This window comes from Prionailurus bengalensis, chromosome B1 (genome assembly GCF_016509475.1).
Source record: "Prionailurus bengalensis isolate Pbe53 chromosome B1, Fcat_Pben_1.1_paternal_pri, whole genome shotgun sequence".
NCBI lineage: Eukaryota > Metazoa > Chordata > Mammalia > Carnivora > Felidae > Prionailurus > Prionailurus bengalensis.
This window is the reverse complement of record NC_057344.1, coordinates 184750094-184777482: the sequence shown is the minus strand read 5'-3', so window position 1 is coordinate 184777482 and position 27389 is coordinate 184750094. Positions and strand designations below refer to the sequence as shown.

The 27389-nt window shown below is 45.5% G+C and overlaps 1 pseudogene; it reads right to left on the bottom strand.

Annotated features, from left to right (window-relative positions):
* Positions 1-17910: 17910 nt before the first annotated feature.
* Positions 17911-19365, bottom strand: LOC122469462 (annotated as a pseudogene).
* Between the last annotated feature and the right edge of the window lie 8024 nt (positions 19366-27389).

The window sequence follows — 27389 nt, the reverse complement described above, 5'->3', positions numbered from 1 at the left end:
GCCTCAGACCACGTGGCCCAGCTCCTCCTCTCACAGACGTTTGAATGCACGTGACCCTGGGCACCTTGCTCAGGCACTCTAAGCATTCTTGTTTCCATCTGTGACAGATGGAGGGGAGAAGGTATCTCACAAAATTCTTACGAGATTTAAAAAAACGAGAACTTTCATTCTTGTAAAGTGTTGGCACATAGGAAGTGTTTTGTTTTGTTTTGTTTTTCTAATGAAGGTATTTTTTTTAATGTTTATTTTTGAGAGAGAGAGAGAAAGACCACAGGTGGGGGGGGGGGGGCGGGGGGAGGGGTCACACAGAGAGGGAGACACAGAATCCAAAGAGGCTCCAGGTTCTTAGCTGTCAGCACAGAGCCCGGCACGGGGCTGGAACTCACAAGTCATGAGATCTTGAGTTGAAGTCGGAGGCTTAACCGACTGAGCCACGCAGGCCCCCAGGAAGTGCTTAATAAAAGCGAGCTTTTACCACTTGACCACAGTAGGCCTACTAAGACTGCTGTGGCCCTCTATCAAGACTCTGTGGGTCTGAGATAGGCCCAGGGGTCTGTATTTCTAGCATGCCCTCCAGAGTTCTCTACTGGGCAACCATGTTCAGGAAGCAGGGTCCCAGGAGCAAAGCCACACAGAAGTGGCCGTTATTCTCACCCCTGAGGAACCATTCGGATTCAGCCTCTTGGCTTCAAAGACGAACAAATGCCTAACACACAGGTTGAACTCAGGCCGCTACCTCTGCCCGGCCTCATCCACCCCGTCTCCCTATGGCACCCTAATTCTTCCAGAGAAATCCCCCCCTCCCCTTCACATGCAACCGCAGTCCTGTCAACTGCACCCCAAACCCAGCCCTTTCTCCCAACCTCTGCCCTTACCTGGGCCAGCTTCCCCTCCTGCTCTGCTATTGACCGTTCTCCATGAACACAGCCAAGGAGCCCTTTATAAAAATGGAGTCAGGCGCCAGGGCCTCTGCGTCTAACCTCACCTGCTCCTCGCTGCCTTGTGCTGTGCTTCAGCCCAGCCGCCTCCTTCCTCCCTCTCACACATGCTAAGCTTGTGCCTGACTCACGGCCTTGGCACTGGCTCTTCCCTCTTCCCTCCGGCTGGCACACTGGCTCGCCCCATCTGCCCTCCAGCCTGCTTTCTCCTCCGAGAGCTCCCAGAGCTCCTGCTTTCTCCTCAGACAAGCCCCCGCCTCCACGCCAGCCCCTCAGACACGTATGCCCCGGCTTCCAGAGCCAAAGGAAGCAGCTGTGTGACCCATGGCGGGTTACTCAGCTTTTCTGGAGCTCCGTTTCCTCACCTCTAACACGGAGATAAGAATCGTACTTACCTCTTAGGGTTGCTAGGAGGATTGTATGAATTTACATGTCCTTTTTTTTTTTAATTTTCAAAATTAAAAATTTTCTCCAGTTTTATTGAGATACAATTGACGTATAGCCGTGTATTAGTTTAAGGTGGACAGCGTAGCTATTTGATATATGTATATATTGTAAAATGATTATCACAATAAGTTTAACACCCATCCCCTCATATAGCTACAAATTTTTTCTTATGATGGGAACTTTTAAGTTCTCTTTTAAGTACTCCTAGGAACTTGCAAATATGCAACTCAGTATTCTTTTTCTTCTAAAAATGATTCGAGAGAGAGAGAGAGAGAGAGAGAATGCATGCAAGAGAGGGAGAGGGGCAGAGGGAGAGAGAGACAATCCCAAGCAGGCCCCACACTCAGCGAGGAGCCTGACGCGGGGCTCGATCCCGTGACGTGAGCCGAAATCAAGAGTCAGACCCTCAAATGGTCGAGCCACCCAGACGCCCCTACAATACGGTATTCTTAACTGTAGTCGTAATGTTATACGTTACATCCCCAGAACTTACCTATCTTATAACTGCAAGTGTACACCTTCTGACCCCCTTCACCTATTTCCATAACCCCCCCACGCCTGCCTCGGAAAACCATACATTTGTCCTCTGTATTTATGAATCATTTATTTTTTAAGATTCCACATATAAGTAAGATCGTACAGTGTTTGTCCTTCTCTGACTTATTTCACTTAGCATCATGCTCTCCAGGTTCATCCATGTTGTTGCAAATGGCAGGATTTCCTTCTTTTTTTATGTCTGAAAAATGTTTCATTATACACACACACACACACACACACACATTCTTTCGCCATCCGTTCATCAATAGAAAATGTACATAGTTTAAAATGGTGCCAGGCCTTTAGTAAGTGCTCAATAAATATAAAGTATTAGCTCATATTTAGGTCACGGGATTAAACTAATTTACTTATGCGTCCACCTCTTCTGTAGACAGTGAGATTGTGGGGGAACTTACTCATTTTATATCCAGGCCAACTGGCAGGCCAACTGCCTGCCGATCCTGGCCAACTGGGTCGAACAGTGTCCCCTGCCCCCCAAATCCATGCCTATACGGAATCTCAGAATGGGGCCTTATTTGGAAATAGAGTCTTTGCAGATGCAAATAGCTAAGGTGAGATCATACTGGATTAGGATGGGCCCTAAATCCAATGACTGGGGTCCTCATAAAAGGCCATGTGAAGATACAGACACTGACACAGAGAGAAGAGAGGGCTATGCAATGAGAGGCAACGATCACCCTGATGTACCTATGACCCCCAAAACGCAAAAGATTGCCAGCAAACACCACAAGCCGGGAGACGCAACAAAGGATTGTCCCCTGGAGCCTCCAGAGAGAGCGTGGCCCCACCGACACCTTGACTTTAGACTTCCAGAACTGGGAGAGAATAAACGTCTGTGGTTCAAACCACCCAGTTCATACTTTGGTGTGGCGGCCCTGGAAAAAATGACCCAACACCCAGTGACTGGTGCGTGAGTGAGTGAGTGAGTGAGTGAATAATTCCGACACCTCCTTCCCCCAAACTCTGACTCCCATGAGAAGGCAAAAGCTTCCCCTCTTCTCCCTAAGACACTGCAGGAGGTTCCTAGGGGTGCTGGGATCCAGAGTCCTTCCCCCTCTCCATCTAGAAGTGGAGAGACCGGTAACTGCCCTGCCTCAGCCAAGGGCAGCTCTACATAAACTGAGCCACCACTGTCACAAAGACAATGGCCTCTGTCCAGGAGGGAGGAAGTTGTTCAGACCCCACCACCGGTGGGACAATACTGGCCGGTGCCCACGGCGTGTAGTTGTGGGCTGACACCCAGCTCCCACAACCACTGCTCTGCCCTCTCTTGGGAAACCTCTCACTTCCTCTCTCACATCCTGGCTATTTATATATATATATCAAGCTGCCTCGTTTTCCCAAGGGGGTCATTTGGTAAAGATAAAAATGGCTCCGAGAAACCACAGACCAAAATACGGTTCTGATGAGAACCGCCCACCTTTCCATGAGCCACTTGGCTTAGAGAGTTCATTCCCTCCCCTCCGCAGGGATCACAGTTTGCCCAGGACGCAAAAGCACCCAGGCTCGGTGGGCCTCTGTCTGGGTCCTGGAGTCCTGGCCTTTTGAGGTCCACCCCGACGTTCTCCAGGACAGGTCGTGGGTTGAAGACATAAGTAATCACAACCGATCTTACTTCCTCTGTGCATCAGGCATCGCGAGCGTCACTGAATGTTCATTACACCTCCAGGGCTAAGGGTTATTATGAACCCCACTTTGCTGATGGGGAAACTGAGGCATTAGGAGGTTGGATAAGTCATCCAAGGTTACACGGCGAATAAGGCATAAACAATAAGCCAGACTGTGATGATGGCAGCCTGGCTCCAGAGCCCAGGCTCCCAGCCACTGCTCGCGGTGCATCTGAAGGACGCGTCTTTGCAGGAGGCAGACCATGGGTCACTGAGGACCCCAAAAAACGATTCCTCTAGGCCTGCTTACCTTGTTTGTTGTGTTTCTAAAAACAGCTAGTATGGATTTTCTTAGCAATCATCCACTACAAACCTTTACTGAAGCACAGAAGAATATGGAATTTGGAGTCAGTGGGACGTAGACTCCATTCCTGGCGATGCCCTACTCGCTGTGTGACCTCGGGCAAGTCACTCAGCCTCTCTGGACCCTGGTTTCTCCATCTGCAAAGTGATGGCACTTACAAGTTGTCTGGCACACAGTAGGCATTCCGCAAGTTTAGTTCTGTCAGCCTCCTTCTGCCCAAGTAGATTTTCCATGAAATTTCACAGTTAAAGAGACATAATGTACTGTCTTAGCCCGTCTGGGCCTCCGTAACAGACTACCATAGACCAGGTGGCTTAATAACAACAGAAATGATTTTCTCACCGTTCTGGAGGGAGAAGAGTCCAAGACGAAGACCCTGGAAGATTCCATGTCTGGTGAGAGCCCACTTCCTTGGTCACGGATGCCTGTCTTCTCCCTGTGTCCTCACGTGGTAGAAGGGAAAACTCTGGTCTCTTCAGTCCCCTATAAGGGCACTAATCCCATGGTTGAGGGCTCCACCATTGTGCCCTGGTCACCTCCTAATGCCGTCACACTGGAGGTTAGGATGTCAGCACATGAATTTGGTGGTGGGGGAGCATAAGCATTCAATCTGTAGCACCACCTGGGTCACACCTCATTTAAGTCAGATCATTATCAAGCCAAGAAATTTGATGGTGACAGGGACCTGCAGAAATTGAGAAGTCTGGTTACTGACCCTGGAGCACCAACTAAGCAATGATAAAGATGTATGGTAAACATTCAGAATGTGGTCCTTGCCGAGCGCCAATGACCTCGTCTCCTGGGGGGACGTAGTGTCCTGGAATGAACGCTGAACCTTGAGGCTAAAGATAAGCTTTGGCCTCCCGGCTCAATAGGGAATTGGTATTAATACCTGCTCTGCCCGGCGGACCCAGTGACTTTGAAGGAGAAGAGGTATGCAGTCAATGAAAAGTGATTTAGGCGCTGTATTGTGACAAGCTCACAAGTGTAAGGCATGGCTGGATAAAGCAGTGTTTGCCATGAAATGAGGGTTTGGGGCAGCGCAGATACCAATCTGAATAGTGTAGGTCAAAGGCTGCGTCCCGGTGTGAGAGGCTGTCCTTGATTCACTCGCCCCACTCTGTGCCCTGGGAGATGCTTCTCTTGGGCACATCATGTCACCGGAGCATCCGACACGGTGCTTCTGCCCTCAGCTTCTGGTCCAGCAAGCCGTCCCTGGTCAGGACTGCAATTTTCTGGGATCACACTCCTGTTGGGTAACCTGTCTTCTCCCATTCCAGCTCTCACCATCTTCCACCAAGAAGGTTGACTGGCTTAAGGAGACCTGTTTAGGGGAGTGGGGAAGAGGGCCAGGAAGAGGAAGGCGGCCAACACAGGGAGCATCCGTGGCACGTTGTGAGCCTTCTGCTCAGACCTCCGGAAACCAGTGTTGTAGAACAAGACTCAGGGCTGTCCTGCCTGCGGGGAGAGGAGGCTGGGGGCTCCTGACACGTGCCTTCCCTCATGGCTGCCATTCATGACTGCCCACACCTCTGTCAACTGCACCTTCACCTAACAACTCTCTTCTCTCCCCCTTGTGTGGGCTCTTTCCTGCCTTGACTCCAAGACCCGCCTTGTCGTCCAGATTATTCTATCTGAATAACCAGTTGTAGTAGATGCTTGTGTCCCCCTTCATCCCTTGTCACTTGCTGTTCCTTTATACACCAACGGCTTCCTCTTCAAGTACCTGCGGGTTCTCTCTGACTGAAGGCTCCCATGACCCTCACACAGGGAGGACGCAGTGTCGGGGCACTGAAGCGCCTAAGAGCAGCCCTTTGAGCAAAGACCAAGGGGATCCAGTGGGTAACATTTCGCCCCTCAAGTGGAATGACTCTGAAGCTCATTCTACAGCTTTCCAGAGGTCTGAGGGGAGCCGCTCACGGCAACAACCTGCTTGTCAACACTCCCTGTAGTGGCCGCCTGCCCTTTCTCCAACCTGCTTCCCCATTCCCCTCACAGTTCTTTGGATCACCTGCCAATTAAGCTGCTTGCCCTTGAATCTGTGTCTCAGAACCTGCTTCTGTGGGAACTCAGCCAGAGGTACCAGATCATCTCATACCTGGATGGATGGGTGCCCGATCGGTATAGGCCACCTCCAAGCCACCAGGGACTAACCCGGATTCCATGGCAGGGTTGATAAGATCTTTCACCAGCAGGCTTCTGCTCACTGTCCAGCTTCACTTTCCCCAGCAACTGTCCCCATTACACCGTCCCGCTTGACCTCCAGGGACCAGTTCTTGGAATATGTTTCAATCCTCTGGCCTTGTGCCATGCTATCTCTGTGCCAGGAACATCCTTCCCCATCATTCATTGGTCTACTTCCCACTTGCCTTCAAGGTGTCAGCCTTCCTTGACCACCCCCCACAAGCAAACACCCCAGCTGGGTGACATGTCCCTCTTACGTGCTCCCAGATTACTCTGTTCTGATATTGCCTACTTTCTCCCACCGGCCTGGAAGCTCCATGATGCAGGAACCCGATCTTACTCATCTTCAAATTCTGAAGCCTAGCACCGTAGGTGCACGGAGGAGGTTTGGAACAAATGCTTGACGAATTAATGAAAAAAAAAAACGTAGCAAATGGACAAAGCTTTTCATTTTGGACACGGAATAAGACACTGCCTCTCACACACACACTAACACAGGGTGAGAATCATGAGGAAAGTCTAGACCACTTTTCGGGCGTTCAGATTACTTCCTGTAAAAGAGGTGGGCTTTGGCTTTGAAGGTGATGAAGGGCGGTGATGGCTGGGCAACGGACTTGGAGAGGATGGGAAGCAGAAGCAGGAGGCGTTCCAGAGCGTAATATCCTAAGGCAGGACATTTCTGAGTCAGCCTGGGAAATGAGGAATGATCTGGGCCAGCAGAGTTCCGGATACCTAGAAGGGTATTGGGGGGGGGGGGGGCAGCAAGGAAGGCGCAGATGGTGGTGTTTCCTCTGACTACACAGACACAGTCCCAAGGCACATGACTTTGCTTATTGTTTGATATACTGACCCTCCCCCCCGGCCCTGCCATCTTTTCTTCCTTCCTCAGCTTCCTCTGTTAATGGGTGAGGCTTCCTGTTAAGTCGTTCTGACAACGGCGTCTTTCAGAGCTTCAGAGACCAGGAATGCCTGCCAACCAAATGACCACTAGAGATCCCCACCGAATTCCATGAAACCATTCCTCCCGCTGCTGACCTGGGCGTTCCAGACCGTGCCAAGGGTCCACGGGGATAGAGAGTGGGAGATGTTGTCTTCACTTTCAGGGGCCCGTCCTTGATACAGGACTCAATGCCACTCAGGAAAAGTAGCTTGTCACTCCAGTTGTTGTCAACAAAGCAGACATATATATATATGTATATATATATATACATATATATATATATATGACTAGTGCAAGAAAGACTATGTAAGGACAACACGCATTTGTAATATTGACAATAAAAGGCCACCAAATCCTAGGATGTTTTCTGAAAATTGAACCACTGGCAATAGTCCCCTATCCACAATTCCGAAATTCATTTAATAGCAAAAATTGACCTGAACTAATGAGAAGTCACTTATAATCATTTGTCTCACTACGAGCAAATAATCGTACCTTTTGCTGCAGGCATATGAATGTGTTTTACTACAGGGTGCTGCCCTGGATTCTGCCTGGGGAGGGGGGTGCATTATATAATATATAGTTTATGGATGCTATTATTTCTCTAGAATACAAAATCTTTTGAGTTCCAGAATGCATCTGGCCCAAAGAGCCTCAGGTGAGGGGTTATGGGCCTAAGCCTATAGAAATTATGTTCAACTTTATTTTAGTGTAGGCGCTTTTTAGGGTATTCCAGCTTTGTGAGGTTGGGGCGCTGGCTATTCCCTTTTCATTGCCTGCCTCCTTCCTGTCCCCTCCTGGATCCATACTCCACTGTCCTGCCCTCTGCCCAGGGAGGCCACAAGTGGATGACCTCATTCTCGCTGACTCCCTTGATGGCCAAGGGCAGGGACCGGCGAAAGAACCGAAGGCCAAGAGAGGGAGGTTGGAGAGTTTCTTTCCACTACTTCTGGCCTCAGTGCCCATCGCTGGCACTTCCTGCCCGGCCGCCCAGTTCACATCCACAGCTGCAACACTCTGTGAGTTGGGGAAGATGATAGCGTCTCCCTCTCCTTCAGCTCTTAGGAGAACTACTCCCCACTGATGCAGACCTTGGGATGCACCCACTGTATGCTTGTTCTCTGCACCCTGCCCACACCTTGTAAGCAGCCCCTTTATTAGCGTTTCTGCACTGCAACCAGCTGGAGCGAACACTTGTTTCCTGCCGCCCAAGGACCAAAGCACCGACAAACGAGAGTCCTTGTAGCGACCTGTCAAATGCATTGACCTGAAGTCAAGAGGCCCTAGTTTACGGGTTGGCTAGTTTGGGGCACTCACGTCACTTTTCTGGTCCTTGGTTTTCCCATCTGTAAAAAGGGGCTGATCATGCCTATGTCGGGGTGTGCTGTGATAATAAAACCAATTGATGTACGTGGAAAAGTCTAGGAAGCTCTAAAGAAGTCCAAAGAATTCAAGAACTCTTAGGAACCTAGAGTTATTCTGAATATTATGCACCACCAACCCCCCCCCCCGCCCCCCGCCACCACCACCGTCCAACTCTTCTAGAGAAAAGAGTGTTTGTGTCTTAATCAGTTCAGGCTGCTATAACAAAAATACCAAAGACTGGGTAGCGTAAGCATTTATTTCTCACAGTTCTGGAGGCTGAGAAGTTCAGAGCAAGGTTGGCAGATTCTGTGTCTTGGGGAGAGCTGGCTTCTTGATTGGCAGGTGATCCTCATCTTCCTGTTGAATCCTCACATGGCAGAGAGAGGGATCCTATATCTCTTCCTCCTTTTATAGAGGTTTAATCCCATCATGAGGGCCCCACCATCTTGACCCAAGTATCTCCCAAGGCTCCACTTCCTACTACCATCCCATTGGGGATTAGGGTTTCAACATATGAACTGGGGGAGAGGTGGGGAACAAACATTCAATCCATAACAATTTGTTTAGAACAAAGTATCCCTATGCTCTCTTCTGAGACCGGAGATGGCCACATGTGACTTGAAAAAGGAAAGCCCATGGTCTTCCCCCTCTCTCCTTCCTAAATGTCCACTTCAGGACTCAGCTGTTCTTTGCTACCTGAGCTTAATTTCTATCATTCACTTCAGTGAGTGTCTTGGCAGAAGTTCGTGTGCTTAATCTTACACTAATCAATCTACTTTTCCTTTTCTATCTTCCACCATTTTGTAATTATTTGGGGTTTCATTTTTATGCCCTTCCAAGTCTTCAACATTCTATCCAGTTTAGGGGCTGCTTTATCTGCTTTAAAGTCACATGCTTCCCTACAGCATAAAGTAATAATCTCTAGCAAGAACTCTATCACTCATGAAAATTCTTTCTTTTTTTTAAAGATTTTATTTTTAAATATTCTCACACCCAACATGGGGCTCGAACTCACACCCCCGAGGTCAAGAGTTGAATACTCTACCAACTGAGCCAGCCAGGCACCTCCAAAATTCTCTTCTCCTCTTTATCCCAACATCATCTCAAGCAAGAATCTCCTATGGATGGTTTGTACCAATAAGAAATTGTTGCTTTGGCTTTAGAAAAATCTAGATCGATTTTTGTGTGTGTGTATGTATGGTCAAAATTCATCAGAAAGATATGCAACTTTCTACTTTACTTTAATCATATAGGCTTGGCCTAAAAATCTGATCTTTTCCTGGAGCTGGTCTTTCCAGCACTACATGGGTGTTCCCCATAAAAGGGAACAATCAACAAGATTAAGTTACTTTGAGTTCTTAATTGATTTTCCAGAACTTCCTCTTCCTATCACAAAACAGAGCCTTCTGAGCAACACATTCAATTTCGCCTAATCCTGCCTGTAGCTTTAGTAAACAAGATACATTCTGGAAATAAAACATGATTTCACATGTAAATGACAAATTGATACTTTCAACCTCCCAATAGCCCTCATTATTTATCTTTACCAAATCCTGTGCCAAAATAGATTCTGTCTTCATGTTGCACACCTTGAGATTGTTCGAATTCCTTTGATCCCTGGAGTTCTGTTGTACCAACGATTTGCTAGAAGTAAAGACGACATTCTTATAGGATTTGGCAATACTTACCTGTGCAAAGATTTTGGTCAGGCTAATCATGGTAATTGTATTTATTTGTTATGACTTGGTGTAATTTTCCTTCTTGATAACTTATACTTTAAAAGAAAAACAGAGTTAACCTCTTTTTTTTTTTTTAAACATTTATTTATTTTTGAGACAGAGAGAGACAGAGCATGAACGGGGGAGGGTCAGAGAGAGAGGGAGACACAGAATCTCAAACAGGCTCCAGGCTCTGAGCTGTCATGTCAGCACAGAGCCCGACGCGGGGCTCAAACTCACAGACTGCGAGATCATGACCTCAGCTGAAGTTGGCCGCTTAACCGACTGAGCCACCCAGGTGCCCCAGAGTTAATCTCTTTTAAGTAAGACATGGCTGGACGCCCCCATTGTATGTATGGTAACCCAAATGGGGAACCGTATGCATCACTAGGTTCTAGGGCGGGAACACACAGTACTTGCTATTACCCACCACCCAGGGCCTACAGAGCAGATGAATGCTCCCTGTGTGTGAGTTGAACAGCACTGAAGTTCAATTCAGAAGAGGTCTCCTTCTTTGATCATGGGTCAGCAAACATTTTCTATAAGGACCAAGTAGTAAATATGTTAGGCTTTTCAAGGCATATGGTCTCTGTTACAGCCTCTCAGTTCTGCCATTGTAGTATAACAGTAGTCATAGACAATAGGGAAACAGATGGGCATGGCTGTGTTCCAATAAAACTTTATTTACAAGATTGGTGTTGGGCTAGATTTTACCCAGGGGCTTATAGCTTGCCATCCCCTGCTACACTGTGCTGTAATCATCTCTAACTTGTATCCTCCGTAAACCATACACTTCTTCTAATGAAGATTCTCCCCTGTTAAAATTTTCAAAAATAAGATTCGGTCACTGGGCAACCCATCGTACAAATAGTTGACTCAGGCAAGACATCAATGGATATTAAAACAAATGGGAGAGTCTGACGAGAAACAAGATACTTATATAGTCTCCAAATACCTCTCTACAGTATACTTACTAATTGCAAAGGGGAAAATAATAACTTTACAGGGGAGGGCAGAAACCCCCTCCATCGAGTGATCGAAGTTAATATACCTGGTTGTGGGATTAATCAACACCGTATGCCTCACTTCTGTGGGATTCTAGCCCAAAGTAAATAACCTGAATCCAATCGTGTGAAAACCTCAAACAAATCCATGTTAAGGGACATGCTACATATATACGCTTCCCAAATATTAATGTCACAAAAGACAAAGACTAAAGAAGTGGTTCAGCTACACAGGAATAGACAGCGAATGCAATGCTTGATCTGGGATTTTTCTTTCTACGATAGACATTATTGGGATGATTGGCAAAATCTGAAAAATTTGTAGTCTGTAAACCGAGGAGGCCTTGGTATCAACGCTTGTTTCCAGATTTTGCTAACTGCACAGTGCTTGTGTCCCTGTTTTTAGTCCGTACAGGCTGACGTATTTACAGGTAAGTGGGCATCACGGCTGCAGCTAGGGTGACCAGTTGTCTCATTTTTCCTGGGCCCGAAGGATGCAGGACTTTTCATGTTAATATCAGGAAAGTCCCAGGCAAAATGGGAGGGGTTGGTCACACTGGCTGCAACTGACCCTCAGAAAGGTCAGGTAAAAAATGTATGTGGGTGCAAAACAAACGTGGTCCGGGTTAACATCTGGGGGATATGAGGGACGAATCTTGGCGCGATTCTTGCAATTTTTCTGTGTCTGAAATTATAGCGAAATAAAAAGGTGAAAGGAAGAAAAGCCCAAAACGGTTTGAAGAAACATCCCCTAAAGCAGATTCCAGTGTGTTGTGTCCCCGCAGCAAGGGCAGGGGACCAGGGCAGAAGCCACACTGATCTGAGTGGCTGGGTGTGCCCATCCCTACTGCGGAATAGGAAGTGGCTGTTTGCAAATATGAGATCGTGCCACAAATATCGACAGGGAAAGTTGTCAGTGATGTGTTGATGAGGCAAATTAGCCCAGCTCCATTCAGCTTGCGTCGCATGAATCCCTGTGGCTGTTGAATCTGTGCGTGTGTAAAACTCTATGCGTACATATGCGTTTCATGGTAATAGGAAGGTCAAAGACAGCAGGGCTCACAAACTTGAGAGTCCATAGAATCACCAGGTGAACTTGTTAAAATGCATATTCATACAGGGCTCTGCTCCTACTAAAGAAGCAGTTTGAGAGGGGACCCATGAATCTGCGCTTCCAATGACCTCCTAGAATCAGCTGTAAATCAAGCTATTTCCAATGGTTTCACCCAGAGAGTAGGAATGTTTACTTTTCACTTTAAAAAAAAATATTTTTTTTAACGTTTACTTTTGAGAGAGAAAGAGAGACAGACCGTGAGCAGGGGAGAGGCAGAGAGAGAGAGAGAGGGAGACACAGAATCCAAAGCAGGCTCCAGGCTCTAAGCTGTCTGCATAGAGGCCGAGGCGGGGCTTAAACCCACAAACCGTGAGATTACGACCTGAGCTGAAGTCGGTCGCTTAACTGACTGAGCCACCCACGTGCCCCCTTACTTCTCATTTTGTACTAATTGTTTTACAAATAGCTACTTTAATTTTTTTTCAAGTTTATTTATTTTGCGAAAGAGGGAGGGAGCGAGAGAAAGCAGGCGAGGGGCAGAGAGAGAAGAGAAAGAGAATCCCAAGCAGGCTCAGTGCTCTCAGCTCAGAGCCCGCCGCGGGGCTCGAACTCACAGACTGTGAGATTGTGACATGAGCTGAGATCAAGAGTCTGACACTTAACCGACTGAGCCACCCAGGCACGCCTCCTTTTTATTTTTTAAAAAGTGGCATTTTATGAATATTTTAAAGCAAGCACGTGCCACTTTTATACTTTTAAAATTTATGTTTGGCCCCTGCCCTGATACCTGTCGTCTCTCACAGCCCCACACCTGCCCGACAGCCCGTGGACTCAAGACCAGAACTTCACTGGCTGTCGACAGCCGAGCCCCAGGGGAAGCAGAACACTGTAAGGCCATCTTGTTTAAGTGCTTCCTGATCTCAGACTCAAGGTAAAGCCCAGGGGTTAGGCCATATATAGAAAAATTATCCGAGCTTCTGGAAACAATGGCTGTGGCATCCTCCAAAAAATGGATGCCAAGGAGACGACACTTAACAAAGGCAGGTTGTGATCTCCCAGGGCAGCTGCTGGAAGCAAGGACAAAGCAAATCCCCCGGGGACTAACTGGTTCCTAAAACAAAAGAACAGCTGGGATTTCTTCCTTAGTGTTTGTGAGCACTTTGCTCTGACCTTGGGTGTCTGTTTCCTTTCCCAGGATAGAGGCCCAGGAAGGTTCTGGGTACCAGAGAAGGTGCGTGGAGAGCAAGGTGGTTGGATGAAATCTCTGCTGTTGGGGAGAGCTGCAAGGAGTGCCGATTCTTCTGGGGTCCGAGAGGATTCTTCCGGGGCCCGTCCCTGCTCTGTGTTGCTTTTGTGTGCCCTGAACAGAGTGGAGAGTGGTGGAGAGAGGAGGGAAGCGATCACACGGGGAAAAATTAAGAACTAAAAGTCTGAATGGAGCCAGCATCTTGTCATTCCTCGTCATTTCCGTGCCACACTCACAGGGGGGTCCAAGCTGCCAGTGTCTCTCCCCCAGCTGGCTGTAATAGCCCTAGACAAGCCATGGCACTAGCAAAAGCTATGATGGCCCTGCTTCTGGTCTAGTCACTTTCAGTCTGTGCTCGACACCGCCATCAAGGTCATTTGCCAATATCTAAATCAGACACACTGTGCTGCACCGGTGCTTCCAAAGGCTTCCCATCTCACTCAGGATGAAGTCCAAACGCCTTAGGATGGCTCCCAAGGTGCTACCCAGCCGGGTTCGCAGACGTCTCTCTGACATTATCTGATACTAGTCTCAGCCTCAATGACTCCTCTATGACTGACTCTTTCTCTAACTACCCAAACGTTTCATGCCTCTGGGCCTCGGTACTTCCCCTTCCCTCTGCCTGGAATGCTTTTCCCTCAGATAGCCGCCTTTCTTTCTCACCAGTGTCAGTTCTCTGCTCAAATAACCCCTTCTCCATGAGGTCTTCTCTTGCAGCTGAGTCTGAAACCAGACTTGATACACTCTCTCTGCTTTACTCTTCTCTTTATCACTTACCACCACCTGACGTGCTATACGTTTAACTTATAGAGTTAACAGAGATTTGTTTTCACGGCTGAATTCTCAGTCCCCAGAACATTTCCTGAAATATAGTAGGCACATAAATACCTGTTGACTGGTTACCAAATGAATGGGAATCTCTCTACTCAAGTTTCTGCATGCCCTGAGCCTGTGCTGCATTTGGTGTGGGGATGCGTGGGTTCTAACGTGATTCATGGAAGAGAGCACCACCTTTAGACTTACGCATGCGTGTGAATAAACACACGACAGGTTCCAGACTGTTTGAAGGGCCTTTGCGTCCAAGCTGCTGTTTCTCTTAAAAGTCCGACCTTACGTCTTAGCAAATACAGTTAAATGCACCCATCTTGTGTTTTAAACATCACCTTGGCTGGAAAAGTTTTAAAGGACTATTATAATTTTGGTTTGGAAATCATTTGGTAATGAGTCACTCAGTGAATTTACAACTGGCTCTGAATTTGAGGGGCTCATCGGCACACCCTTGGGAGTTGTTTTGAAGTGAATCCAAATGTAACTTTCAAATCGTTCTCAAACGCGGTGACGTTTTTATGAATAATCAATGCAGTAGTTAGTGAAAGCTTTGTGCCTTGTAGGCATTTATGTGAGTGCTGGTCAATTCAGATTTTGTAATGTTCCTGGTGTACATTAGAGCTGACCTCGTTTCTTTTGGGGACTCAACCATGTACATGGGCCCCTGCAACCTCAATAGGACCTAAGTTTTGGACCTAGAAAATCCAACAGATAAAACGGTCGTGGCAAGAATCAGGGATCAGAAAAAGGAGATCTCCCTTGACTGCCTGAAACTGTATGTCCTTGATGAGTGTGGGCGTGGCTGGGGGGGGCCCCCCCGTAGATCCTTGATGAGCAGTCAATCATCTGTGGGCGTGGCTGGGAGCCAGGAAGCCACTGCGGGTCTCGCATGGTTGTGCCCTCCCAGTGTGCTGTTGGGCACCAGTTAGCCGAGGACCCATTCTTCACGCGTGGCAGATCTCTGGGGGCCAGGCACACTCCTTCCCTTTGTCACCCTCCTCTCCCCACTTCCATCATCTCCCGGACCCTGGCGGCAGAAGTGTTTTCACTGACATTTTATGACACTTTTGCAGAATTCAGTTGACTCATGTGAGGCAAGATGGGGGATTTTTCTGCAGCAGCCGCCACGTGGGAAAACAGATCAGTTAGTCACATCAGATGCCAAGCCCTGCTGTTGTCTGTGCACAGCATTTTTAATCATGTAGTCTTCAAAGCTGTCCCTCATTTGCAATGACATTAGCCTTGGTGAGGTTTTTTTTCCCCCTCTCTTAAGCTGTCAGTCGCTGAGGTTTTCTTATTGCTTTCTCTGGCTGAGGCACATTTATTTATCACAGAAGAGGCTGACTTTGAAAGGATTCGTGCGAACTCTCTGCGGGAAATGAAAGGAAAACATCTCATTCCCAGCCTGTGCTATCTACCGCAAACCTTTCACAACCAAAAGCTAGTGATTGTCCTGGCGGACAGATGTCATCTCAAGCAAGCATGGATCCCTCTGTTTGTTTTTCTTGCTAACCCTGCACGACTTTGAACCCACTCTGTAAATAAAAGAGCCAGGAGCACAAAACTCTTTACACTTCCTGCCTTCCACCCAGTGTGCTGACATTTCAAAGCCCCATATGTTTCCCTAAGCAACGTTTCATGAAAATACATATTAAAAATAAAAACAGTGTTTAGGTTATTTCAACCCAGGAGAAGAAAGTTGCCTGGGGCTGTTAACTGTGCCCTGTGAAGGGCAGTTTACAGGATGCTGTGATTGTCTCCGCCCCTTCTAATGGCAGTAGGCACTTCTGAAAGGCTTGAAATGGAGATGTGCTTGAAGATCTGTGACAAATGTATGCTTCTTCGTTTAGCCGTGCAAGTTAGAAATATTCTGCACTAAGCCACAGGCAGGATATAGTTTTAGTAAATATTTCCCATCCAAGAATAAACAACTGGGGGCACCTGGGTGGCTCAGTCGTTAAGCGTCCGAGTCTTGATTTTGGCTCAGGTCATGATCTCGCGGTCCATGAGTTGAAGCCCCGAGTCAGGCTCTGTGCTCTCTCAAAAATAAATAAAATAAATGTTAAAAAAAATTAAAATTAAATTAAAAAATGAACAGCTGGATAGAGTTGAAAACAAGTCAGGCCACTAAAGACTTGGAACAGACATTTGCCAGGTTCCTCTTCAGCATGGATACTTCCCTTCCTGCTTTGATTTTCCTTGGGGATACATTCCTCTTCCATTCTCATTGGTGGTCAGGGTGGGATTGATCCAGCCCTCAGCTCCAGGAATGGACTATAACGGGCTCAAGCCAATGATGTATCCCATGCCTCAGGCCACATGGATTGGTCAGGAATGAGCTTGTGATCCAATTTGGGCCAATGATTCATAGCGATAAATGCCTACATCAAGAAAAAAGAGCTCAAATAAACAACCTAACTTTACACCTCAAGGAACCAGAAGAACCAATGAAGCCCAAAGTTAGCAGAAGGAAGGAAATCATGAATATCAGAATGGAAATTATAAGTGAAATAGAGTCTAAAAAGACACAAGGGGGAAAAAAATCAGTGAAACTAAGAGCTGCTCTTGGAAAAGATAAACAAAACAGAGAAACCTTTAGCTAGACATACCAAAAAAAAAAAAAAAAAGTACTCAAATAAAATCAGAAATGAAAGAGGAGAGATTACAACTAACACCACAGAAATGCAGAGACTCCTAAGAGGCTGCTCTGAATGATGGTGTGGCAACAAACTGGACCATCTGGAAGAGATGGACGAATACCTGAAAGCATACAACCGACCAAGACTGAAATTATAAAGAAACGGAAAATCCGAACAGACCTATTCCTCATAAGGAGATGGAATCGGTAACCAAAAACCTCCCAACAAAGAAGAATCCAGGACCAGGTGGCTTCACTGGTGAAATCTGCAAACCATTGAAAGAATTAACCCCAAACCTTCTCGAACTCTTTCAGTTTGGGCCAGCGAGAGAAGTGACGCTCACAGGACTTGTCCGGGAAATACTACAGATTCTCTGTCCCTGGCTCACACCTGCTGTGGCGTGAGGATACGAGGTGTGGAGCTGCCAGAGCAATCCGCTATCCTGGGGAGAGAGCCTGGAGTTGCCAGGAGCCTTTGCGTGGAATCTGGAGATAATACTGTCACCGGTTTAAAACTAGGGAGACTGGAAGAGCCAGATCCTTGGGTGGCTTAGACTTCCTTGAAGCCAGCCCTACCTCTGGACTTTTCAGTTGTGTAAGTCAATAAATTCTCACCGTTGCTTACGCCACGTCCGATTGAATTCTCTGTCAAGTGCAAACACAAGAGACCCAAGTGATTCAAAGCCGCTAATGCTCCTCCTGGCCGTGCCTAGCCAGCATCTAAAGAAACTGAAATCTCCCCGTGAATGCGTTTTTGTGTCTGTTATGATGGTTTTTAACTCACCAGCATCCTCCACTCTTCCTTTTCTACATGGAACCTCATTGTCTCTTAGGAAACCACCCTTCCCCCACTCTCACTCCCTGCCACCCTAGCCGACCCCGCCTTCTGGCTCCCACAGTAGACATGTGACCCAGGCATGACCAATCAGGGCATTCCATTCATGTGACTGTTTGATCAGATCGGGGATCAGTAAACTATCCCAAGATGGCCAAGGAAAATCAGATCCAGGACTTTCATTTTAACTCTTATAAAAATGGCAGTTGGAGAATTTGCGGAGGGAAGAGGATGTAAACATCTCGATGGGCATATTTGCACCATGAACTTCGTGCATGGAAAGAACATTCCTGAAAATAAAACAATAGAGAAAAAAAGAAAGACAAGGGATGAAGAGATGGTGAGAGACAGACCAAGTCCTAAACAACTTTGTCTGAGGCCTGGATCCAGCCATACCTGAGGCATGTAAAGCAATAACTTCCTTCTTGTCAAGACAGTTTGAGCTAGGTTTTCTGTCACTTGTAGTTTAGAATCTTGTATAATATGGACCTGAATTTTTTTTTTCGCACTGATACAAGTATTTATTTCTATTTATCGCAAAACTCTTATTTTTCCTTAATGGGAGGTACTTAATGCAGAAAGTCTGGAAAACACGAAGAACATAAAGCGAAATTTGCTTTTAGTGCTACACTTGGAAATTATGACTGCGAACCTATAGTATGTTCTTTGAGTCTTTTCAAGTGCATGCTTATGGACTTCTGTAACATAATTTCCAGATCATGGAGATCGGGAATTTATTAAATTTCTTCTTTTTCACAGATGAAGTAAATTTTTTTTTCTTCTTCTTTTTTTTTTTTTTGATTTACTGTTTACTGTCATAGGCTGATTCCAAATTTTTATTATAAATAATGTTTAAATGAATACACTTATTCATTTCTTTGTATGACATAAACTCCTAGGGGTAGAGTTGCTGGGTAGGGGACATGCTTGCTTAAGGCTTCTTTTTTTTTTTTTTTTTTTTTTTTTTTTGTTAATTAACCTTCTTTCACACTTTATTCCCTGACTTCTGTAGCTTAATTAGCCGCAAAGAATGAATTGTGTCTAAGCGAAAACTGCAAAGCCCAGGCCCAAGGGGCTTGGGCTTAAACATGCTAGCGATCTAGATCGTATGAGATCCATAAACAACGTTTTAAAAAGCAACCATAATATAAAATAGCAGCTCCCCGTGGTTTCTTCAGCTGCATCAAAATTCTCCACAACATCTGGAACTTCATCTTCACCCTCTTCGGTAGCCAGTCTTGCTTTTCCAGCCACAGGTTGCATGGGCAGAGCTCGGTCAGCCTTCTTAAACTAGTCAGACCCACTGCACCGCGATGGTTTAAGATCCTGGGTAGCGTTTCTGTCACCTGCTCGGTCTCCCCATGGCCTGTGATGGTGAAAGCGCTCGCTGCCGGGGAGACCTGAACTGTAGGGTTGTGAAGGTAGATGGCTGTTCCTCGGTTTGGGAACACACTCACTTCTTCAATACCGGAGATCTTGTTCAGCCCTCACTTCTTTAAGGTGAACTGAGGTTTTGTTTGTTTGTTTTTTATCGCCTGCAAACCACTTTCTCCTTTCGGCCAGTGGTTCCTTTCCCACCAACGCACCCTTGTGCTCGCAGGTTGGCGCGTTTCTCCTGGTTGGTGAGAGTTTCTTTCATCTTGTTGGAGCGGAAATGGGGACTCGGGTTGGCGCCCAAGGCGTCTGGGGGGGGGGGACCAGCTGACATTAGGGGCACACACGTGTGGGCGCAGGATGGTGTCTGGGGCTAAGACTTTTGATATAGTTTGTCACATTACTCTGCAGAAGCCTGCTTGAATCTATTCCTCTTGCTGCTCTGCCCGCCACACGATGGCACACACTGGCGACTACTGTTACCTCTATTACGACCGAGACGGACATTTTTTTCACATGTTGGTTGGCTATTTGTATATTTTCTTTTTTAAAAAGGAAATCTTATCTTATTTTTTTTTATTATTAAAGTATATTTGACACACGATGTTGTGTTAGTTTCAGGGGTACAACTTAGTAATTTGCCAAGTCTCTGCATTATGCTGGGTTACCCACAAGTTTGGTTACCATCTGTCCCCTTACAGTATCATTGACCGTATTCCTTCTACTCTGCTTTTTATCCCATGACTTACTCACTCTGTAACTGGAGTCTTGTATCTCCTTCTCCCCGTCACCTATTTTTCCCAACCCCCCACTCTCCTCCACTCTGGCAACCATCAGTTTGTTCTCTGTATTTATAGTTCTGATTCTGCTTTTGGTTTATTTATTTTCTTTCAAGATTCCTTCTAAGAGTGGAATTATATGATGTAGGTCTTTCTCAGTCTTATTTCAGTTAGTATAATGCCCTCTAGGTCCATCCATGCGGTTTCAAATGGCATGATCTCATCTTTTTCATGGCTGTGTAATACTCCGTTAGATATACCACCTTTTCCTCATCCACTTGTCTGTTGTTCGACACTTTGAGTGCCTATCGTATAATGCTGCAATAGACATAGGGGTGCATATATCTTTTCAAGTCAGTGTTTTCATTTTCCCTGGGTAAATACCCAATAGTGGAATTATTGGATCACCGGAGAGTTCTATTTTTCATTTTTTGAGGAACCTCCCTACTGTTTCCCACAGTGGCTGCACCAATTTACATCCCCACCGATAGTGGATGAGGGAACTTTTTTCTCCGTGTCCTTGCCAACACTTCTTGTTTCTCATCTTTTTTTATTTTAGCCATTCTAACAGATGTGAGGTGATAGCTCCTTGTGGTTTTCATTTGCATTTTCCTGCTGATTAGTGACATTGAACATCGTTTCATGTGTCTGTTGGCCACCTGTATGTCTTCTTTACAGGAATGTCTACTCAGTTCTTCTTCCTATATTTTTAAATTTTTTTTAATGTTTATTTATTTCTGAGACAGAGAGAGACAGAGCATGAGTTGGGGAGGGGCAGAGAGAGAGGGGGACACAGAATCCGAAACAGGCTCCAGGCTGTGAGCCGTCAGCACAGAGCCCAATGCCGGGCTCGAACTCACAGACCGCGAGATCATGACCTGAGCCAAAGCCGGACTCTCAACCGACTGAGCCGCCCAGGCAGCCCTCTTCTTCCTATTTTTTAACTAGATTGGGTTTTTGTGGTGTTGAGTTGTAGAAGTAATTTATATATTTTTGATATTAACCCCTTATTGCATATATCATTTGCAAATATGTATTGATATTTTCCATATATTCTTGACTTGCCTCTTTACATCCCAAGGTTTGGAATTCTTTTTCTCTCTTTTCTTTCAGGAGTACCTGGAGAGATAAGGTAATGCCTCCTTATCAATCATTTTAGTTAATTTTTCCACTGACATTTTCTACATGTGCAAAAAACTCCAGACCCCAGTGGATGTATTTTGATTGGAAACATCCATTGTCCGTTGCTTTGAATTTTTTCTAACAATTTTCTCTATCACTGACATGAGTTAATTACATTGCCTCGAGTTAATTACAACTGCCATGAGTTAATTACATTGACTCGAGAGGTACTATTGTGTATTATACTAGTTAATTTAACATGGGTTTGGGACCAAGCTTTCTGGGGCCAAAACCCAGTCCTATCACTTAGCAGTTGTGTGATATTGGATATTGTGCTGAAAATTTCTGTGCGTTTCCCTCATCTGTAAAATGGAGATAATAGTACCGATTACATAAGGTTTTTTTTTCTTTTTAGAACAAGATCAGTTTTTTTTTAATTTTTTATTTTTTTTAATTTACATAAGGTTTTTTACAGTATTATTAAGAGGAGTCAAGCACTTGTGACGGGCCCTCAATAAACACTAACTATTAGTAACAGACTGTGAGAGCTCCACCATGTTGAATGTTTACTGAGTTACAAATGAGGTAAATAACCCGTGTGATCTTCACCACCTCTCTGAATTAACTTCTTTTGATATGTCCACCGTATACATGAAGAAACTAAGATACATAGGGATTAAATAACTTAGCCAAAGTCTCCTTGTTACTGTGGAATTAGGACTCACAGCCACCTGCATTGCCTCTGGGAAAATACAGAAGACAGAATTATTTGCATTTAAATTTTTTTTTAATTTTCTTTGTAATGTTTATTTATTTTTGAGCACGAGCAGGGGAGGGCAGAGAGAGGGAGACACAGAATCCAAAGCAGGCTCCAGGCTCCAAGCTGTCAGCACAGAGCCCAATGTGGGGCTCGAACCCACGAACCGTGAGATCATGACCTGACCCAAAGCCGGGCACTTAACCGGCTGAGCCACCCAGGTGCCCCTTAAAAAAATTTTTTTAAGTTTCTTTATTTTGAGAGAGACAGAGACAACATTAGCAGGGGAAGGGGAGAGAGAGAGGGAGGGAGAGGGAGGATCCCAAGCAGGGTCTGTGCTCTCACTGCAGAGCCCGATGCGGGGCTCACACTAAACTCATGAAACCGTGAGATCATGACTTGAACCAAAACCAAGAGTTGGCCGCTCAACCGACGGAGCCAACCCGACACCCCCAGATTATTTGCATTTTTAAAAAGACCTCTCATTTGAAGACCATCTTTTTGTTAGAAAAGTTCATTTCCATTCCCTCTCTAGGTAGAACGTCACATTCTGCCTATCACTTACACCGTAGAGCAATTTTGTCCAGCAACCTAATACACAGTTAAGGATGACAATTACAATAAAAAGCAGGATATTTAAAACAGTTTAAATCTTTTTAAAGATTTAACACAATTTAAAATTAAAGATTTATGGGGCGCCTGGGTGGCGCAGTCGGTTAAGCGTCCGACTTCAGCCAGGTCACCATCTCGCGGTCTGTGAGTTCGAGCCCCGCGTCGGGCTCTGGGCTGATGGCTCAGAGCCTGGAGCCTGTTTCTGATTCTGTGTCTCCCTCTCTCTCTGCCCCTCCCCCGTTCATGCTCTGTCTCTCTCTGTCCCAAAAATAAATAAACGTTGAAAAAAAAAAATTAAAAAAAAAAAAAAAAGATGAGTGGCATTCTACCTACCACGTTTTTAATTTTAAATAAAAAGACCGTCTCTATTAAGATAGATAGTAGGGCTGTTACCATCATAAACGCTTCTCATTGCCCTTCAATACACCTCACAAAACACTCACTTTGGAAGTTATGGTTATAGTTGATGCCTACATGAATTTCCTCAGGTAAGGTTCAGCTAGATATTCAGCCATAACAACAACACCCACTAAAGCTTGGCATAATGACGTTTCAAGATTTATGAGTCCGTTGGTAGGCAGAAAAGACATTGCTGTTTCTGCTTACTAAAGATTAGTGCCCGGTGTTCAGTAGATATTTATAATGGCTCTGGGTGTGGGTGGTGACGTAAATTGAGAGGACAGAGCAGAGAAAGCTCAGAGCGAAGTGTTATTGGCAATAAAAGATAAGCCCTTCCGGAGAAATAATAATAGATATGAAATAGGAATGAGCCTTCCCTGTCATGCATTTCAGCCCCCTACTGAGATCTGGGGCAAGGAAGTCTCTCCCCTAAACTGGTTACTTAATGGCTTTTTCCCTAGAAGGTTTCACAACCTCTTTTATAAACTGTTAATGTGCTTATTCAATCGTATCATGGGGAAAGGTAACGAATTTTTAACTTTAACCAGGACAGCTTGACCTTGCCATCCTGTCTGGTGACCCAAGGCAGACCCCTGCTCAGAAGCTTTCTCTCCTTATCATAGTCTGTCGCCATAAATGACAAACAGAAAGACTGAAAACCTTCCATTTGCACTTTCGCTTGATTAAAATACTCAAATGTGCGACTATTCAAATGATGTCTTGTCTTAGTCACCAGATCCGCCATTTGGGTCAATACCATGAAGTTGGCTCCCACCTACTCACATCTAAATCCAATCACATAGTTTTGAGGATGGGACGATTCTACTGGGCTTTGAGATGGACAGAGACTGCTTAACACGTATCTGCAGATTCCTCTAAGAAAACATTTTGAAATCGTTTCTCCAAGATCTGGTTTGGCAGATACTTTGATGTCTGTGGGATTAAAGGGTAGGATGGAAACTGTCCTGGGCTGCAAGTCAGAGTTCCTCAGCCCTGGTTCTCACTAGGTGCGTGGTGCCCAAGAGAATTAGCAAGTACTCCGAGCCTCGGTTTCCTCTTCCCTAAAATGGACAAAGAGAATCCACAAGCTGTGTGTGTGCACGCAAGGGGTGACCATTGTGATCTGACCCCGGACTGACTTAATGTGCGTCAACCAGGGACATTAATTTTAGCCTCCTAGCTGTAGCCTCGACTGTCTTAAATGGAGGCAGCCTGATTTGTGAACTCTGGCTTGGTCTAAAGTAGACTCTTCTGGCACTTTCTCCAGAAATTCACTATGGGAGCAGGGATGAAAAGAAAGCACTGAAACATCTGTGGCTGTTCCACATAATTTTGTAGCTGTTGCTTTTGGGCTGAAATCATTGGAATCAAATGGAGATCCTTCTGTCATTCCAAATCATCTCTAGACTAGCCTTTGCTTAGATAGTAAAATACTTGATGGGTCGACATTTTAAAAAGTCCTATTATAAACCATTGCTTCTTGGGGAGCCTTGGGTGGCTGAGTCAGTTAATCCTCCAACTCTTGATTTCAGCTCAGGCCATAATCTCACAGTTTGTAAGTTCGAGCCCCGTGTAGGGTTCTGCGCTGACAGTATGGAACTGCTTGGGATTCTCTCTCTCTCTCTCTCTCTCTCTCTGTCCCTTTCCTGCTTGTGCATGTATGTGTGTGCTCTCTCTCTCAAAATGAATAAAAATAAACATTAAAAAAATTGCTTCTCGAATTCATGATGCCCAAGTATAAAGCACTATGGTCAAGTAGTTAAGAGTGTGAACCCTGGAACCTCACCACCCTCCAATCCTGCTTTTGCCACTTATTAGCTGTGTGACCTTGGACAAGTTACTTATTTGTTTCATTGGTATTTCAGTTTCCTCATTGGTAAATAAAGATCATAAAAGTACCCACCTTATAGGATCATAGGGAGAAAGTGCTTAATTAACAAATGGAAAGGACTTAGAATATTCTAAGTGCTGTGTTCAGAGTTAGCCCTTAGCACAGTGTTTGGCAATTAGAGGCACTGAGTAAATGTTAGCTTTTACGTTACTGTTTTAAATGATAGAGGTCGTGATGCAGGAGGGTGGGAAGAAAGAACAGGACAGGGAGAATAGGACAAATCCATTTAGTTTGTACCCCTTAGTCATCGTATCTACAACTTTTATCAAACCAATTACCTTTCTGGAGAGCTACGAACTTTGCCTGGGCATCCACAGATGCCCAGAACTCAAGATTAGAAGGAAACACAAAGCTCAAATAACAGGTAATTAGAAGGAGCTCACTTTGAAAAATATGTTTGCTTTTTAATGGAGCTTTAAATGAGCTCCTGGGAAGGTTATTATAAAGTGCTTGCTGGCACCAAGTGCCTTAATGGGAAAAGCCTTATTGCAATTTAGTTGTTTAAGTAATATACAGGCCATGTCCCTCCTGGGACTCAGTTCCTGCTGTGGGTGTGTTAAAGGTCTTTTGAATGTCCCAAGGTATTCTGAAGCTTCGGAAAAAAATCACATTTAGAGCTAGAAGTTTCTTTAGAAATCATCTCCTTCCAAGCGACCTTTTTATGGCTGAAGAAACAAGCCCAGAGGGGTTAAAAGATTTGCCTGAGGCCACCACTCGGCAACCAGGGAGCTAAAATCAACATCCACTTTCTTAACTTGTAGCCGGGTTCCTTTCCTGTAACACACTTCCAGTCTCCATAGAGGGAGGAACATGGTGGGGAGGGGGTGCTACATTCAAACAGGAAATTCTCCAATTTTTCCCCTCCCTCATGCAGCAAAAGGGATAAACGGATCACTTACCGGTAGCGACAATTACTATTTAGCAGAGAAATTATCTAGGCCAAGCAATGACTCACCGAATGTTCAGGGTAAAGGTTCATTAGAGGCAGGTAAGATTTCTTGTTTGTTTATTTTTAATTCATCAGCACAAAAACCTGTTGCTGTGTTGGGTCTAGGCAGCAGTTGGTGATGCCTGTGGACAAAGACCGTGGCTGACTACCCAGGAGGTGGGGGGTTTCCACTCCCGGGAATTATTCTAGAAAGCGGTGTAACCTGACACAGGGCCAGCCCGGAGCTTTCCGGTGGGACAGGCCCTCAGCATGCCTACATATAGCTTACCTTTGGGAGATCTCTTCTGCACCCCTTTCATATCTGTCAACAGTACAGGAACCCTCCAGTAAGTAGCCTGACTCGAGGAATAGGACTTCAGTGGTTTGGGCCATTTCATCCACTTATGGCTTCCCAACCTACCTTGGCCATGGCCCACAAAAGAGATTTCTGTAAAAAATCGACCCTACCAGAGGGTCAATCTCACATTTGAACTTGGGGGGAAGATTACAAATGTGCTCAAATGTGCTCAATCTCACATTTGAACTTGGGGGGAAGATTACATAACTGTTTACTGAACTTGACAAGTACTTGCAAATCACCCGCTCTGTTCCATCGATGAATAAACAATCCTTATATGCAAATGATAAACACCCGTGTTTGGCCAGCACTTCCAAGCACTATGTGTCAGCATGTCGGGGAGACTTCACCAGAGAGTTCTCGGCTCCCATCTTTAACTTGGCTGGCCAATCTTTCAGTTACTTTAGTTATGTGAGTGTATGTCACATCTGCCTCTGCAGAGAAGATGCTTCTGCAAAACGGACTTTCACTATACACCAAAGTGTGGACAAAACTGAGCGATAGGAGATCGGTCCTTGCAATTAAGTGTGGGGCCCCCACGGAACTCTCAGGGCTGTGCAGTATTTGTGTGTTCCTGGGACAGTTACCACCTCTGACCTCTGCAGTAGTCTGTTACTGGAGATCCCCTAACCACCAGCTGACAGCTTCTGCAATTCAGAGGCAGACACAAGTTTTCGTTCGTATCTAAGGCCGCATAGGACAATGCCATAAATCTGCCCCTGCAGCCTGAAAACCCTTTAGGACCTCAGTTTTGAAAAACAAAGTGACTGACTGTGAAGTGTGATTTTTCACGGCTCCTGGGATCTCCTTGATACTCTGCACACCCCCCTCCACAAAGTGGCCAGTGCCTGGAGTTCTGCCTGTAGAGACTCATCCTTCCATAAAGAAGTAATTAACCCAGACTGTGCAGGGAGGCTTCCGACCACGTGAACTCTTGAAATTATACATAGAGTTTGAGTGCATGTGCATTTGCCCATTTTCAGCTGTGAAGAGACAATCTTTACGTGTTTGCTGCTACCCAAAAATGTCAATAGCCCACCAAAAGTTTAAGGGTGATTGTTGCTTTTTCTGATAAGATGTTTTAAGTTATGGGGCATTAATGGTGCATGAAAACACATCGACGCCTGGGCATGAATGTTATATACTGCAAAGGAGGCCAACTGAAACCTTGCATAAGCTGCTTTCTAGGGAAAAAAGGCAAACAATAATTTAATTGACTTTTCTCCTAGTTTTCATTCAAAATAAAGTATCTGTATTAGTGAGAGAGAGATTATCATAACATGGATGCCGCCTCTCTATGCTTAACTTCAAAAGTAAGGTCTGAACACACATCTGGTGAGGATTCTGAAACTGACTCTGGAAAGTGTTGTCTCTTAGAACAGCAGTGCTCAGACTTCTATAAAGGGTCAGATAGTAAATATTTTTGGCTTTTCAGGCCACGTG